The sequence below is a fragment of the Oryzias latipes genome, chromosome 9, assembly GCF_053564925.1.
Source record: "Oryzias latipes strain Hd-rR chromosome 9, Olatipes_Hd-rR_3.1".
NCBI classification, from domain to species: domain Eukaryota; kingdom Metazoa; phylum Chordata; class Actinopteri; order Beloniformes; family Adrianichthyidae; genus Oryzias; species Oryzias latipes.
This window is the reverse complement of record NC_136245.1, coordinates 8982186-8994576: the sequence shown is the minus strand read 5'-3', so window position 1 is coordinate 8994576 and position 12391 is coordinate 8982186. Positions and strand designations below refer to the sequence as shown.

Here is a 12391-nt window from a genome sequence, read left to right as displayed (position 1 = left end):
ACATAACGCATGAACCAATGTTCAATGAACTTGGTCAATAGACATAGACAATGGACCAAAGACATAGACAGTGGACACAAAAACAGATTTTTGGCACAAACAGAACCTCATACTGGGGAACCCCGCAACTTATTTCATGGACTCCTGAGGACCGAGTATCCATACTTACAAAAAAATCTGTGAGAAAAAAAGATCTGTGAGATAGGAGTGAAACCAGTTAAGAGCAGTTCCTGAGAGGCCGACCCAACTCCTAAGTCTGTCAAGTAAAATCTGGTGATCTACCGTATCAAAGGCGGCACTAAGATCTAGCAGCACCAGAACAGAAAGTTTCTGCGAGTCATAAGTATTTCTGAGATCATTTAAAAATTTTAAAAGGGTCGTCTCAGTACTGTGATTTGTCCTAAAACCAGACTGACACTTTTCAAGAACATTATGTTCATTTAAAAAATCATGTAATTGAATAAAAACAAGTTTTTCAATAATTTTTCCTAAAAATGGTAAGTTGGATACAGGTCTGTAATTGTCCATGATCTTTGGGTCCAAGTTACTCTTAACTACCAATTTCTGCTCTATAAGGGAGAACGTTCTCAAAAACTACCACTACGGGGTAAGACAACTTTAAAAAAGCAACGTTTGCATGAAGGCAAAAAAAAAATATGAATACAAAAATCTGTTTTATGTTTAAGAGCCTATACATTACAAAAGTCAAGTTTTTTGAGCTTTTAAATGTATTTTCATGTTAATTCCTCACAAAATAACAACCCAAAGTGGTATTTGGATCCATTCACTCATTTCTAAGTATTCCTCTGAAAACCTGTGCTCTGGACGCCAGCCCCTCCCAATCCATGAAATGAGTTGGTTCTCACATTGTGATGTAGATAAGGAACAGCCCCTTCCAGGAAGAGTCTGCGCTGCCAGCAACGCCCCCCGGCTAACACACACCCACTTTCTCCACTGAGTTAGCAGTGACAGGCAAAAACACTTTGCTTTTACATGCACAAAAAGCACATCTATGACTAGGAGAGGGAGATGCATGCAGGGCTCCCCAAAATGGTTCATACTATTAGGTAAAAAAATGACTACTAAAGTTTCTATCTAAAAGAGATAGTTTATGTTGATCAGTAATAAAGTGATATGCATCAGTTGGGCATTGCCATTAACAAGGAACTCACACAATCATTGATTAAAGTCTGAACCGTCAAAGATTTTGTTTGTAATGCAAGAAAAAGCAAAAATAATCTCTCTCTCACATAGGTATTAAAAAAAAAAAACGAGACAATATTCACTGAAAGAAATAGTGAATCCTGGATATTTAAAAGTGTCCGCAAAAGAGCTTCGCTTAGAAATAGTTTAACTAACGCTTGGGTGTTAGAGTGTTGCAGTTACCATTTTTCATTTAAAATACACTAGCTGACAAAACACAAGTAGCAGATGTTCACTTTTTTGCATGATTTTAACACTGTTACTTTTACTGTTACTAGCAACAAATTGAAACTTAACATAGATAAAGTAGCCTAATTGTGAAGTAGAATCCAGTAGGAGGATCTTCAATTTTTGTAACACTGCTCTTGTGACTATGCTAAAGTAAAAAACCAGGGGATATTTTTCTCCATGTGTTTGCCACCAACTTACCAATGAGTTTTTGAGCTAATGTAAAACTAGTTTAGGTAATAAATGGAGGGCCAGTATCAGAAAGAGCTCAATTTTGACGAAAGCCAATGAACTGAAATGACAATAGTGAGCTGTACAGCAATGTTAGTTGAACAAAAACATGCATTTTTAACAAGAACAAAAATAAATAAATGAACTTGTGGAAAAATATGTACAGCTATATGAAAATTTGGATGATTTATAAAAAAAAAAATTGTAAATATATATTTTTTCAAATGTCAAATCTATCAAACCCAATGCATTGTGGTCTATATTTGTCAATCTAGTGAGCATTAATGTACACAAAGCTTTTGCAGAGACCCCTCCAGGGTACTGGATTTGGGAATTTTAGGGCATGTCTGAATTTCTTCTTTACTCCCTAACTACTAAAAAACTTGATAGTGCAGGACTATATAGTTCCCTGTAGTCTAAAAGCTATCCAGACCCCACACTTGCTACTTTTTTCTATTTGACATCACTGATTTCTTGAAGTAAAAAAAACCTTAATAAATATGAACATTTCACAATGACTATCTACGATCATCAGTGGTGCTCTGATGATGAAAACTTGGATGACTCATAAAAAATAAATTTAAATAAATTTTAATATTAAAAATCGCTCAAAGGCAATGCATTGTGGTCTCTATGCATCCATCTAGGGAGCATTGATGCACACGTTTTTTGCAGAGACTTCTGGGAAGCTTCTTGAGCACTCAATATTGGAATTGTATTGCACAACAAAATGGCAAACACACTCTATATGCACTAAGTAGTGTAGTGAAGTAATTCGGACACAACCATATTGATTGAAACACCCCATGAAAAGGCACTACAAAATGCATAGGTAGTAAGGGAATTTGCACATAACCCAAGTATGACTGAGCTGGGGGAAATGTTACTTTAACTAAGTAAATATGTTTTTTCACTATAATCTTGGGGGATTTAGTATCCATCACTGGATGCCCAAAAAAAAAAAATGCAACCACAGACAAAAACAATTTTAGGACAAGTGGAAAGAGTGCATAAAGTACAAATTGTATCAATGGTCCAATATTTTTTTTTAAATTATTGATTTAGTACTCAAGTGTTTTGTTCCTTTCAAAAAGTATTGAGTAGCGGGTTACTTTTTGTAGAATATAGACAATATTTTTAAAAATGTTTTTTTAATTTTCTAAGAAATTAAATCAATCTGTAAATTTAAATATTACATGTTGCTCACTTCTTAATTTTGTATGTGTCAAACTTCCCACTGAATGTCTTTGTAGCAAAAGTATATGCACATACCAAAAGTGGTATCCAATTCCACTGAACCTCCTAAATAACTACTCCCTTTTTCCACTATAACTAAATCTACCAACTAGAAATAGTTGGTAGATTTAAGAACTTTTGGTTTTCTGCCCTGATTTTTGCCCACTTGATCTGAGATCAAGAGGAAAAGCTCCCTACACTTTAGCTAAATAATAGAGACTTCTTGTGGCTTTTTCATACAGTGCTTCCTGGGATAAAACTGACTAATACCACAACAAAATTAAAAACAGCAAAGACACAAAAAAAATAGCTTCAGGCTTTTACATTTTTTACTTTGTTCTCTCCACCAAAACATCCTCAGGCACAACTTTTTTTTTTAAATCCTCCTGTCTGAATGAAGAAGAGACATGAAGTTCCATCTTCCATCTATCATGCCACCACTCATGATCTTGATCCAATACCCTTTTCACAAACCACTGAATCCACACAATAACAAAACTACTTAGCCTATTCCTCTTAACTGGTACCTTCCAGACCGCATTTCAAGAGGGTCAAGTCAGACTGTTACTGAAGAGAACAACTCTTGACCCCTTAAGTCTAGAAAACTCCTGACCTGCTTCATTAATGCCATTGCTGGCTAAAACTCTTTTACACAAAATGGTATTGCTGGAGCAACTCTGAACTAGCTTAAAATCTACTGTATCTGGACTCCAACTGGTTAAACATCCAAAGTAAAAAGAGAATGAACAGGGAAAAGCACAAAAAGGTTTATTTTGGGACTCAGGTAGGACAGGAAAAAGGAGACTCTGGTAGCAACACAGTAATAGGCCAACAGGTGGAGCAGTAATCTCTGCACAAGTGATTAATGTTATACTTTGTCAAACTACAATGGTGGATAAAGACGGGGGGGGCTCACTTTCTTGTTCTAGGGATGCTCATGGCAGCAGGAGTCCAAGGCAAATAAAACTGAATGACTGTGAGGCCAGCCCACAGACTGGAATGGATTATCTTGTTAGGATTTTGCTTGAAAGCTAGTCTGTCATCTTGAAAACACGTAGAACAAAACAGATCCACAAGTTTAAAAACTTCTGAGAAAGGCAACAGGTGAGCACCAGTGGAAAGCAAACTTGGAAGAGGAAGGCAGCAAGGAAGCATGAGACTTTCAGGACTTGGAAACAGGAAAGAAGCAAAGACGACCTGACACTGACTTATGAGGGGCCGTATAAGACATTATTTATTCTGAACCATTCACATTCATACATTCTTGCTCTCACAGTCATATATACTCTCTTTCGCATACATATATTCTCTTACGCATCCATATATTCTCTCTCTCACATTCATACATTCTTGCTCTCACAGTCATATATACTCTCTTTCGCATACATATATTCTCTTACGCATCCATATATTCTCTCTCTCGCATGCATATATATTCTCTTACGCATTCATATATTCTCACTTGCACATCCATATATTCTCTCTCTCGCATGCATATATATTACTTTACACATACATACATTCTCACTCTCATTGTCACTCTTAAAATAGAATGTATGTATGTGAAAGACAAGTATATATGAACGTGTGAGGAAGAGTTTATATGTGTGTGTGAGAGAGGAGTATGCATGAAACGGAAGTGACTTTGGATGAAAAGGAAGGCACTTTGAATGAAAAGGAAGGCACTTTGCATGAAACGGAAGGCAGATGATTTCTCGTGCTCTGATTGGACGAGAGGCCGCCACCTCCCATTTTGAACACACTCTAAACCCTATCACTTGTACTGACTCATAACTATTAAGGTTACACAACTTAAATGTCATTTTGTAGTTGATTCAACTATAAAGTATTAAGCTCTATCAAGATTTTTTCAAATTTAACTTAACAGTGCTAAATATTTTAAAGCTTATTTGTATCTAGCACTCAAAAATTTTAAGATCTCTGAAGTAGCGTCATGACGTCATCACGTACTGGTGGGAGGGTCTTTCGTTTTCTCTACGTTAGCTCAGGTGGCCATGTTGGATTTGCCGAATGCGAGTATGCGACGTTTGAAATTGAAAGTCGAGCATTTTATTTTTCTGCAAAGCGTTGCGATTTCGTCCCGCTTCAAGACGCCCCAACCTCGATGGTGCCGTCTTGTCTTCAGCCTTGATTTAATTTGGTAAGTATCGTTCATGGTTTATTTTGAATGAATGCTTTAAGAATGCTCTTATACTACCGTAAATGTGGTTTACTGTTGTTTAAACATATGTGTGTTACGATTGTTTTAGAGCTTAATGTGGCAATGCATACATGATTAGTTTGTGATATTAGCAGACGTATGGCGAGCCAAACCCAAAATGCATTTCTGCCCGTAAGTTACGACAGTGATGAGTTTTTTTTTTTTTCAGAGGTAGAAATGATCTGTTATGCTGCAATCACACTAAACATGATCCGCGTGTGAAATTCGCGTTGGAGGTCTCTGTCTGTGGCTAAACTTTGCTGCTAGACATTTGTCCAAAAAAGATCACTCAAAGCCTCTAACGGTTTTGTGGGTGGAGCTACCGCCAACAGTTTTTAGCCTGGTTGCTACATGGAAGCATTGGGTTTTGAATGCAGCTTTAAGCTTTTATAAATCACTGATCTCCGTTATAAAAAAGGTTTTTGTAAAAATAAATTAATCAACGTGCTCTTGTTGTGTTCAGGTACCGAACTACAGAGTGTTTAGTGTTTCACCTCCAGGTAGACGCCAAGGCCAGCCAGGTAACTTGTCTCCTGATCAGTTATTTGTCTAGAGCTATTTTAAAAAAACAAAAAATGCAATAGGTTGTGTAGTGCAATAAATGTTTTTTGATCAGAATATAATTGAAACATTTTTTAACATTGAAAAATCTCTTTTGGTCTTTTTCAGATACTGAACTTCAGAAACTGAACTTCAGAAACTGAACTTCAGAAAGTTCACCAGAAAGTCACCATTTCACCAGAAAAGAGGTGTCAGTGGGTGAGTTTTATACTTATTTAATATATTCATCCTGAACTATTACCATTATTAGATTTATACGGCAGCATGGAAACATTTATGCAAATTTTAACTAGCCAAAGGTCTAAATAGAGCTGAAATTATTTACATTTGAACTAAACATATTTAGATTGCAGGCTGAAGGTGGCACAATGGAATGGAGGTGCAAGTTGTGTTCTGTTACTTTGGCACTATGCAGTACTACATATAATACTGCAGTACTACATAGCAAATATTCCAAAGTGTTTCCACTGCCATGTATGTGGAGACACTTTGGAATATTGTCATGTCTTTATGACAGTATATTACAATAATAAAATGATGTTGCATTAGCACCATTCCATCATTTGAAACCATGAAAACTCATCTGTCAAGATCTGAAATGGATTTATGTAGAGTAGATGCAGTCAGAGGAAATTGTGCAGTTTTTACATGTTTGTGTAACTTAAAGCTGCCCTTTTCTGAGACTAAGTCCACCAAAACAGACAGGAACTGGCCAGCTTGGTTAGGATTTATGACCTCCAGGTGAATTTCTAATGTGCATAATTCAAAAACGGATAACAGCTGTAAGAAGCCAAGGTGTAACTTGCCTTAAAAATGACTTTGGGTCTTTGACCTGAAGTGGATCATGCCATGAACACTGTATTGTACTCTCACTAGAAATAGACATCTAGAAAAGGTATCATTTTATTATTTCTTAAAGTTCCTTAAATAAATATTGGAAGTGTTTGCTCTGCATTTGCTTCAAAGGTAATGGATATTTCTTTTTATTCTTTTAGGACCAGCGTGACGTGAACATGAGACGGGCACTTGTCCTCCTTGCACTTCCTGTTTATCTGCATGAAGATGCCTCCAACTTCTTCAAGACCTGTACAGTAAGTGCAAACGACTCCCTGTCAATGGTTTTCACTAATCCTTTAATATTGATTGAGATTTTATTGAGTGACATAATAAATAGGGCAATTGTTTGTAGTTTGTAAACTGAGTGATATTTTTAAATGGTTTTAAAACTGAGACGGAAGATGAAAGGCGAACATCAGGGACTCCTGATTGGAAGGAGTGGAGTTTCGTTTACCTTTTCTGCTCCTGATCCATCATTATTTGAATAAAGAAAAATGAAGCTTTAGTCTTAAATTATTTTATAAATGTCCTCCTTCAGAAAAATGCTAAAGAACTTTTTAAAAACACAATTTTAATTGGAGTTGGTCCTTAAAACATCATAGCCAGTTGATTAAAAGCTAACAGAATGTTAGCATGAAAAGATTCCCATTGACAGATGGCAGGAATGTCAGTTTTGGACATTAGTGTGATGAATATCTTTGAGGGTCTGAACTCATCTGTGTTTTTTGTTTTGTATTTTCCAGAATACCAGACCTCACAGACACTGCTGTGGGTATCTTCTCAGTTGTCGTGGTGATGCTCCTGATGCTGCCGTCAGTGGTCCCACACATCTGGCTGACTAATCTCTTCTAACTCTTCGGGGACATCTATGCTCTGGACCTACAGCACCCCAAAAAACTTGAACTTGCCTTCATATTTATTCAGAATGCTGTCTTGAGCCTTGAGGACAGCAAACCACTGAAAGGACCTTTATTGACGCTGAAGAATGTTTCGTTGAGTGAGTCTTCCAGAATGGACTATTTGTTGGTTTAAGTGTTATGTAACTAATGTGTTTTGTTGTGATCATATGCTTTTTCTGCCGTACAATACAAAACCAACTCTTTTTGTCAATATGTTGTGTGGCACTCTTATAATGCAGTTTTATTGCACTTATTGTTTCTTCATCCTCTTGATAATTGTGCTTTTTTTTAAAGAGCAATTAAAAAAAGTGTATTATGCAATCACTATTGTGTGGCCTTCACGTTTGTTAGTTTTTATCAATGTTAGCCTTTAAAATGTAGTGGGGCAGTATCAATATCTCTGTTTAGAATACATTTTAAGCTGAAGAATTTTAAATATTTTCAATGCTACACATTTAATGAGTTAAAGAATTTATAAAGCATTTGAGTGAATTTTACATATTTTATGAGTTGAGTAATATAAAAATATAGTTAGTTAAAGCGTTTTTTAGTTGGAAAATATTAAAAACTTTAAGTAAATAATCTCTCTTTTATAAGTTGAGGAATCTTAATATTTTTTATATGAAATAATACAAATGTAAGCCAACTGACAATATAAATTTTAATAAATGTTAACTTAAAAGTTTTAATAATATAACTTAACTGTTGCGTAATCTGTTACAAAATAATTTTTAAGTTCAGTCAACTCGCTAGGGATTACAGTGCAGACGCTAACATGAACCAGCAAGAAATCCCAAATTAACAGACTTGTGGTGTGGAAAGGTATGTTTTTCAGCTAGCAGGAATAATCAAAGTATCCGTTCTCTGTTTCAAAATGAGATTGCCACAAAACCGTATGTTATCTCATACTGGAACAGCTTTGGATGTAGAATTCAGTGGGAAAAGGTTTGGACCCTGCCACAAAAGTATTTCATCACCAATAAAATCAGAGAAATTTCTTTCAACATTCTTCACAAATTTTATCCAGTGAAACATTTCTTTACTAAGTTTAAAAAAGATCTGGACATAAACTGTTCATTCTGTCATTCCTCACCAGAAACTGTGCCTCATCTTTTTTGGTTTTGCTCTTTCACTCAACTATTTTGGAAAGATGTGATACATTTTATAAGAACTCATCTATGTGAATGTAACCGGCAGGTCTGCCTGTGACAGGTGTAGGCTTGCTGATTGGGGATTTGGTACAGCTGTGTCTGTCCCTATATAAGAAACGGGGAGTGAGTGGACAGACAGTGGCTGCCTCTTTGCGTGGTGGTATGTATGGCTGAAGCTCCTCTTGTTGGGGGGGACGTAGATCACATTTTACTCATATTCTACTCTTTTTTTTAACTAGATGCTGTAAGCGGCTGGACGTATTGCAGATGTCTTGAGCCACTGCGTGTTCTTTACCCACCCTTTTTATACATTTTAATGTGCTTTTAGAGTGATGTTGTACTTATTGTGTGGTTGACTCTGATTTATTTTATTGGTTTACAGGTCTGAGTCGGGCGCCGGTGCGTGTGGTGTCGGTGAGGGGGCCTCTGGTGGCAGCGTCTTCCTCACTCCAGTTCCCTCACTGTATTTGTTTATTATTTTTCCCTTTTAGTGTGTAGTGGAAGTTTCTTTGGCATGTTTTTTTTCTTATCTTGTGTGGGGTTGTTTTAGTTGTTTTCAGCACGGAGTGGAGTGAGGTGCGCTGCCTCTTACTGGCTTAGTCCACGGCCTCTCTCTTTCCCTCCCCTCCTGCACGGGCGGTCGGCTCGGCCTTCCTGTTTTTATTCCTGGATCTCCCTTTTATTGTTTATTCTGTGTACTGTTAATCAGAGTGAAACTGCATTTTTAGAGTTTGAGTTTTTAATTAAATTACATGTTTTACAAGCTTTTATTGTCTCAGCCATTTTTTGTGTTGGTGGTCCCACTCTGCACTGACGGTACCTTGGTCACATGAAGATTATAGATTATTTTACGAGCATATTATTTTTGGATATTTTACACAAGAAAGACTTAATGCAGAAAAAATATATGTAGTTAATTTACTTATAATTATGGCTAAATACTTTATACACAAGTGTAAATATGCCAACAAAAAAACCGTGTTTTATGTTTTTCAGAAAGAAATGGTTTTGTATGTGAACAGTATTAAATCTTCCACTAACAAAAAAGCTGTCAGAACAGTTGAAACATGGTCTCTCCTGAAACTTTAACAGATTCCTTTGCCTTATTATTTTTGTTTTCTTTTTGCATAACCTGTTTTACATGGTTATCATTATGTTTTTTTTTTGTTCATTCTCATGGCGAACGTGAAGATTGTATTTTGCACACAGTGGAGTTTTGTGTTTGGTATTTTGTATGTGCAAGATATTGTTAAAGTTTATTTTAAAAAAAACGAACCGGCAAGAAGTAGCCACGGGGGTCCTGCAGCCATCGGAACCTTAACAAATATTTCATCTCCACCTCACCGTTGCCTTTTTTAAGAAATGACAGCTGGTTTTCCCACATTTATATGTAGTTATGGATCGAAAACAAGAGGAATTTGTTTTAATGTAAATGCGTGTTCCAGCGTCTACAGGAAGTGTCGCCCATAATTCACGCAAAGGCTCATGGGGGCTAGGAATAAGGTGGATACGGATTTTCTGTTTCGGTGGCACTTCTATTACCATTATTGGTATTTGAGACATTCCTTTGTGTCTCTAGAGATGCAGACAGATTTGTGACCACTTGAGGTGAAGATAAAATATTTCTTAAGGTTCCGATGGCCTTATTGGTTCGTGTTAGCGTCTGTTCAAAATGGGAGGTGGCGGCCTCTCGTCCAGAGCACGAGAAATCATCTGCCTTCCGTTTCATGCAAAGTGCCTTCCTTTTCATCCAAAGTCACTTCCGTTTCATGCATACTCCTCTCTCACACACACATATAAACTCTTCCTCACACGTTCATATATACTTGTCTTTCACATACATACATTCTTTTTTAAGAGTGACAATGAGAGTGAGAATGTATGTATGTGTAAAGTAATATATATGCATGCGAGAGAGAGAATATATGGATGTGCAAGTGAGAATATATGTATGCGAAAGAGAGTATATATGACTGTGAGAGCAAGAATGTATGAATGTGAGAGAGAGAATATATGGATGCGTAAGAGAATATATGTATGCGAAAGAGAGTATATATGACTGTGAAAGCAAGAATGTATGAATGTGAGAGAGAGAATATATGGATGCGTAAGAGAATATATGTATGCGAAAGAGAGTATATATGACTGTGAGAGCAAGAATGTATGAATGTGAATGGTTCAGAATAAATAATGTCTTATACGGCCCCTCATACTGACTGGTCTTCTTGTAACAGTTTCCAGCAGGCTGTGCACTAGTGTGTGTAATGCTGCCCCCCACAGGTGTTCATTAGAATTCAAACTAATAAATCAGAAACACATTCTGACAATTGACTTAATTGAATCTTCATGGCAGGAGAAGGGTGCAGGTCGGCCCTTTTTTACCGACTTCTGACATGAATACAGTCAGAAAACAGTCTCCCCCTCTACTCCTTGTCCCATTGCTTGTGCCACTGGCTGTCCAGATGTTTTTTGCATATACTAAAGCATTCTTGATAACCCAAACGTGTTAGCACATCAATACTATCTTTGGGGTTAGGGACTGCTTTGCCAAAGCATCCAAATTATCATTCCCCTCAATCTCAACATGTCTAGAACCCCGATAAACAAAATGCTGCATCCCAAACTCTTCACCGCATAAAGACACTGCAAAATTTCAAAATATCCAGTAGGGACGGGCCTCAGATTCCCCATGATGAATGGCAAACAATTCATAGGATGAGTCAGAGAATATGATCGCACAGGGGACAAGAACACGATTTTTAGGATTTCCCCTGACAGGTGTTGTTCTAGAAGCAACCTCCAGAATCATAGATACCAACGATTCCCACATCTCATCCGTAGTTCCATCATTGTTAACTTGGTGCAAACCTACAGCTATTTAATATATAAAACCTTCCCATTCAGCCCAGGAAAAATTAAACCTCTCCTATCATCCACCACCAGATTTCTGCCAAAACGACTGAGAACCAGGAAGTGGTCGCTTCCAAGCAGGTTTCCACGCAGTACTTCCCACTCTCCAAGCCTTGCTAATCCTGGCGAAGAGAAAGTTAAATCAAGACAAGATTCCTTGTTCAAATTTATTTCAACTATGGTCGGAGCAGTGGTGTTAAGTTATTGGATTAGAAAGATCCATAAACTCCTCAAGCACTGAACCATTAAAATGATTTTTTCAACTACCCAACAATGGGTTGTATGCATTAAAGTCCCCCACCCACACCACATATTTTCCAGTTAAACTGAGAATATTCACAAATTCAGCTAAGTGTAAAGATTTATTCGGATTAAAACAATTGACCAAGTGAATTTCTTTAATACACCACACCTGTAAAATCACACATTCAATAGTACCCTCCCACTTGCAGACTTTAAATTGTAGATCATCCCTTATTAACAGAGCACACGCACCTCCAACCCTATCCATTCTATCCTTTTGCACACAATAATATTCTTGAATGATAAAATCCAAATTAGGATGTAACCATGTCTCCTGTATACATAAGTAATCCAGTTTAGAAGAAAAAAAATCTCTAACTGTTTAATTTCTTGACTATTGGTAATAAGGCTTATGGCATTCCATTACAAAACAGAAAACAAGCAATATCTTAAACATTATCCACATCTTCAATAAGTGACCATTCATCCAAATGAAACATTTCTTCCACGTCAACTACGCTTTCAGATTCATAAGCGGCTTGCCCTCATGAAATCCTGTAGGGATTCCTAAAATCTAGAAATCTGTTTGCGGACTCAGTCACAAATTGATAATATCAGATCTCAATGTTATTCCACGTGTAGTATACATCACATCGACAATAAATGCCAAC

At 36.8% G+C, this 12391-nt stretch overlaps 1 protein-coding gene and 2 long non-coding RNA genes across 3 annotated transcripts in view; all 3 read left to right on the top strand.

The window, feature by feature from the left end:
* The window catches only part of npffr1l2 (neuropeptide FF receptor 1 like 2), a 143187-nt gene that overhangs the window by 93103 nt on the left and 37693 nt on the right, over window positions 1–12391 (top strand). The window lies entirely within an intron of this gene.
* Window positions 4453–8502, top strand: LOC144994407 (uncharacterized). The gene is made up of 5 exons (XR_013657938.1): window positions 4453–5059; window positions 5583–5640; window positions 5803–5878; window positions 6676–6771; window positions 7261–8502. It is a non-coding gene; the product is annotated as an uncharacterized LOC144994407 (long non-coding RNA).
* Window positions 8607–9335, top strand: LOC111947926 (uncharacterized). The gene is made up of 2 exons (XR_002873886.2): window positions 8607–8727; window positions 8807–9335. It is a non-coding gene; the product is annotated as an uncharacterized LOC111947926 (long non-coding RNA).